Source organism: Eucalyptus grandis, chromosome 1 (assembly GCF_016545825.1).
Source record: "Eucalyptus grandis isolate ANBG69807.140 chromosome 1, ASM1654582v1, whole genome shotgun sequence".
Classification (NCBI taxonomy): domain Eukaryota; kingdom Viridiplantae; phylum Streptophyta; class Magnoliopsida; order Myrtales; family Myrtaceae; genus Eucalyptus; species Eucalyptus grandis.
The window spans coordinates 9,998,579-10,004,311 of record NC_052612.1 but is presented as its reverse complement, the minus strand read 5'-3'; the positions used below and the strand labels follow the sequence as shown (position 1 = coordinate 10,004,311).

Sequence of the window (5,733 nt, the reverse complement as noted above, 5' to 3'; positions counted from 1 at the left end):
ATAGGTTTACACACAGGAATCGATGATTAACGTGTAGTCCTGTTTGTGCTGACTTTCTTAGCCCGTGACATGGATAAACAAGCCTGAATTCATGGATTTGCGCTGCCTTCATCTACGTATCGATTGGACAGGAAAGATCAGCCTGTTCACAAAGAACATTGGTTGATAGCGAGGAAATGACTCGGTTTTTTCTGGATTTGATGCAAGATGCAAGGTTCCATGTAGCCAACAGTGCCATTGAAAAGAAAAGAAAAGAAGAAGATGATGATATTCTGTGGGAATGGTACGGAATGTGGAAATGTGCTCGATGGACTGAGTTTGTAAAGACGGAACCTTTTAAGTAATTTGCTCGCAAAACATGGAATTTTCCTCGCGTTACGCATCACCCGCCACCGAAATCAGCGGGGAAAGCCGAATCCTTAATCAGCCGACATCATGGCTGCTCTCGTGTGGGGACCCTGGAGAAAAATTGAATGATTTCGTGCCAAGTTTTGATTTTTCTAAAGCGTAACCACCACCCACCGGGCCACCATGGCCTCTGCTGTCAAAGAGGAACACGGGCTCTCTCATGCTTCCAAACCATACGATTTCTTCACCATCATCACTGTCGGTCACAGGTCTGCTAATGAAAGTTTACGTGAAAAAGTTGGTAATACTTCCAAGAAAAAAAAAGTAATAATTGAAAGCAGAGGAGAGAGAGAGAGAGAGAGTCAGCTGTGGGGGGGACTGTTCCCCTCAACTTGGGGGAGTCAGGTGTCAAGAAATGAATATTGTCTTCCCAAAGCATAAAGATTGATCTTGAGACTGTCTTTTACTCAGCTTGGAACCCCATTTCTTTTATTTCTGGCTCTGCTCTGGTCTCTTTTACTATAGTCAGATTCTGGACAATTTCGCAAGAAAATTGTCCTCGGTTACATAGGTGCTTCGGCTGCGGAGCTTTCTTCCTCGTATTCTTCCTTCTGCCCTGTTTTCTTTTCCTTCTGGGGGCTGTCTTAGCCCATCCGTGCTTTTTAAGTCGCATTGCGGTTTATGTTGTCTCTGTTTGGAATCTTGATGGTTTCAGTATAGCCGGTGATGATGGTTGATATCAGGAGAAACCTGGGCATTGCCTTGCATTTGAGCCTGATTACAGTCGCTTGTGGTGTCACTGACCCTAATGACGTCAAAGTTCTCAATGATTTCAGAGATGGGTTGAGAATCCAGAGCTCCTTGAGTGGCCAATTGATGGGGACGACCTTGTGGCTCCTCCCAAATGGCCCTATGTCTACTGTTCTGGGGAAAGGGTCACCCAAATACAGGCCAAAGGATTTGGGTCTGTCGGGCGAATTGCCTCCAAGTTTTTAATCAGCTCTCGAAGCTCTCCAACTTAGGCCTCCAGAGGAACAATCTGTCTGGGGTATTGCCCAGTTTTAGCGGATTGACGGAGCTGCAGTATGCTTATTTGGATTACAACGGCTTCGAGGCGATCCCTGCAGATTTTTTGATGGCCTCACCAGTTTGCAGGTGTTGGCCTTGGATTACAAACCTGAATGAGAGCTCTGGATGGTCTGTGCCGGTTGAATTGGCGAATTCTGTTCAGTTGACGAATCTCTCCCTGATGAATTGCAACTTGGTCGGCCCCCATGCCGGAGTTTTTAGGGCAATTAATCCCTAACAGCGCTGAAGCTTTCGTATAATAGTCCGTCCGGTGAGCTTCCGGGAGTTTCAATCAATCTATGCTGCAGATTTTGTGGTTGAACGACCAAAATGGCGGTGGCATTGGCGGTAAAATAGATGCGATTGCTTCAATGGCGTCGCTAACGCAGTTGTGGCTTCACGGAAACCAGTTCACCGGCACGATTCCGAGAACATTGAGCTCTGACTTTTCTGACGGACCTTAATCTCAACAGGAACAAACTTGTTGGTCTAATTCCCGAAAGTTTGGCCAATATGGAGCTCGAGAAACTTGACTTGAACAACAATCTGTTCATGGGTCCGATCCCAAAATTTAAGGTACGCAATGTTACTTATGATTCCAATTTCTTTTGTCGACCTGAATCTGGGATGCAATGTGCCCCTGAAGTTAATGCACTCTTTAGATTTTCTCGGCGGTGTCGGTTATCCTGGAGAACCTTGTTACTCAGTGGTCTGGGAATAGTCCATGTGAAGGGCCTTGGTTCGGATTGACTTGCAATTCAAAGTCGAAAACGTCCATTTTAAATTCTTAAGGCGTAACCCTCAACGGCACTCTGAGTGCTTCCCTTGCATCCTTAGATTCGTTGCTCGAAATTAGGCTCGGAGACAACAACATACATGGCAGAGTCCCTGAAACTATACTGAGTTGAAGTCTTTGAGGTTGTTGGACTTGAGCGGGAACAATCTTGATCCACCATTGCCCGTGTTCCGCAATAGCGTGAAGATCATCATTGATCGAAACCTCCTTGTCCGCACAAGACCACGCCCACTGTGTCGCCACCTCCCAGTAGCAGCCCATTGCCAGAAAACACTCCACCTCCACCGAAACCTGAGATCTCACCTTCCACAATTGCTGGGTCGAACTCTAGTCAAGCTCAACCGACCCAAAGGAGCCAAAAAAGATTCAGAATGCTTTTGTTGTTTTCCCACTCTAACTCACGTTTGTCCTCCTCATGATTATTCTCACATCTGTTGCCACAAGAAGAGGAAAGATGTATCCGAGGCTCCGAGTTCCACTGTCATTCATCCTAGAGACATGTCCGGTTCAGAGAATAAAGTCAAGATTAAATTTTCTAACAATACCAAGACAAGCTTGTTCTCTCATTCCGGACGAGCTCCTTGAGCTCACCAGCAACGGAACAGAAAAAATCGCAGGCTCAATCGAGGTTGGAAATTCGGCATCTCTGTCCAAGACCTACGTAAGGTGACGAAGAATTTTGCACCTGAAAACGAACTTGGAAAAAGGTGGCTTTGGGACGGTTTATAAGGGAGAGCTATGTGATGGGACCGAAATTGCTGTCAAGAGGATGGAGTCTAATCTAATCTGCAGTAAAGCATTGATGAGTTCCGATCTGAGATTCAAAAGTAACCAAAGTCCGGCACCGGCATTTGGTGTCTCTTTGCACTCCGTCGAAGGAAGCAGAGAGGCTTCTGGTGTACGAGCATGCCACAGGGAGCTCTTAGTCGGCATCTCTTTCACTGGAAGACGAACCAATTAGAGCCTTCTACATGGAGGAAGAGATTTACAATCGCTTTGATGTGGCCCGAGGGATAGAGTATCTGCACAGCCTGGCCCAACACACGTTCATACACAGAGATCTGAAGTCTTCGAATATTCTTCTAGGGCGATGACTTCCGAGCAAAGGTCTCGGATTTTGATTGGTTAAACTCGCTCCTGATGGGAGAGGTCTTTTGCTACACAGCTTGCTGGGACTTTTGGTTATCTCGCACCTGAATATGCTGGTAGGGAACTGTAGCTTGAATCTTTCATTTTTGTTTACATGGCCTCAGAGAAATGCGTTCACTTGAATTAATGTCAAATCATTTCATGGCAATCTCGATACTAAAGTCAATCATTTTGATTGATGTAAAATCATCTCATGATTGCTTTCACAGCTAATGGGTACACGCTGTTTATGACTGTGCTTACTCTAATTTCTTTTTGGTTTCAGTCATGGGAAAGATCACGACGAAAGTCGATGTCTACAGCTACGGTGTGGTCCTAATGGAGCTTCTGACCGGACTTACAGCACTCTTGATGAGCAGCGCTCAGAGGAAAGCAGGTATCTGGCAGAGTGGTTCTGGCGAATTAGATCAAGCAAAGAGAAGTTCGTAGCAGCCCTGACCCAGCAGCCAAGGAAACCAAAGAAGCTCTTGAGAGCATCTTCATAGTGGCTGAACTTGCTGGACATTGCACTGCTAGAGAGCCTCACCATCGCCCGACATGAGCCATGTGGTCAACGTGTTGTCCCGCTAGTCGACCAGTGGAAGCCAATGACCGACGAGTTGGGAAGACACTTCAGGAATCGATTACAAATGCCGCTTCCTGAGTTGTTAAAGGTGGCAAGAAGCAGAAAGCAAAGGGTCGAGCATGGGAACTCTAGGGGACAGCTCGGGGAGCATCCCCGCTAAGCCTGCTGGATTTGCTGAGTCCTTCACTTGGCTGATGGCCGATGAACGAGGTGTTTTGATTACTGTAATTAATGAACTCTCTATCTGTTCTCTTTACTATACACGGTCTTGGTTACCAGCTGCTTACAGTTAATTTTCGTCTTCTGAGAAGGATTCTTTGCGGTCGCATCAATTCAATTAGTTACGAATATGTTTTTTTGAAGTCGTCAATGTGTCAGAGTTATGCCATTAAGCCTCATCTGTTGCAGTATCTGTACTTGGTGAGAGGTCTGAAAACTGGCAGTCGTTCAATGCTTTCCATGGTTCTTCGCTGCATTCGCATTCGCGCTGTGATCTCCCGTCCCGTCAGTCTTCCAAGTTCTATAGTTCGACGCTGACCTCGAACCACTTGTTCATCCGTGAACATGGCATGATTCTGTCTGAATATATATCGGCATTGGGAAAATGTTGAATGATGTTGGAATGAGATTCTTGCGTTCATTCATCCTACTTGTAGATAAGGGGGACTAGGAGGCATATGCTTCATTTTACTGGTAGTTACTTCCTTTGTTCAGGTGAATGGGAAGAAGAAATTGCTCTTTGCAAATGAGATGACAGATCGTAAACAAGAAGACGATTCCTTTGATGTTAAATTCTGATCTATTTTTCTATTCGTCATTGTTTTTTTCCTGCTACCATATGATTTTTTTCGAGGGACAAAAATATCATATCCTTGACTAGAAAACTTTTATTAGTCAAAAAAGAAAAGGAATTAAATGAATAAAATCCAAATCCTATTGAGTACTTCACTACAAAATAGACTTTTGATGACGCAACGATTAAGCAATTGAGATGATGTAAGTAATTACTGGTTTGTACACAAATAATGTAAAGTTTTTCTTTTGCAAATTTTACATAATATTTATAGAGATTAGCTTTGTGTAAGCAAAAATTTTACGTGAAATGCTGTGAACGATGAAAATATGCTTTCCACTATCAATACATATGAGTATAGCTAATTTAAATTGTCCATATCATCTAAAACTAAAGTAAATGAAAAAAATATACATTTCATTATAAGAAATTACGAATAATCTATAAAGAAACTAATCATAGTTCCTAGTGTATATTAATTTCATTAAACGAATAAAATTTGTCTGTATGTATCTTAACTTGATTTAATTTTTTACAATCAATCATACAAAAATCCGAAAAAAGATAAAAGGAAGGAAAAAAAGAAATTGAAAGACGAGATATATACATGTCCTTCCCAAGGAGACGAAGAACGCTGCCGGAAACCAGCAACGCCCTCTTTTCTTCCAACTGTAATTTGAACTTAGCATGAGCCTTCCCGCCTTCCCCCACCGTCGCCGCTCCCACCAAACTCCATCAACCACCGCAGCCTCCGGAGCCGACGCCGTGGCCGCCGCGCGGCACAGCCCTCCTTCGTCAGCCTCCTCGATCCCCCGACCCCACCGTCTTATGGACTTGTTCCATCGCTCTTCGCTGCCGAAACGGCCGACTAGCCGAAGCAGTCGGAGTCTTCTCGAAATGATGCGGTCCGGGGTGGAGCCCAACCACGTCACCATCGTCACGCTTCTCTCGGGTTGCGCTGGTTTCCCGTCCGGCGAGCCCCTTTGGAGCTTCGCTTCCATGGGTATGCTGGAA

General features: G+C 44.7%; 1 pseudogene; it reads left to right on the top strand.

The window, feature by feature from the left end:
* Positions 1-531: 531 nt before the first annotated feature.
* On the top strand, positions 532-4,724 carry LOC120295361 (annotated as a pseudogene).
* The last annotated feature ends 1,009 nt before the right edge of the window (positions 4,725-5,733 follow it).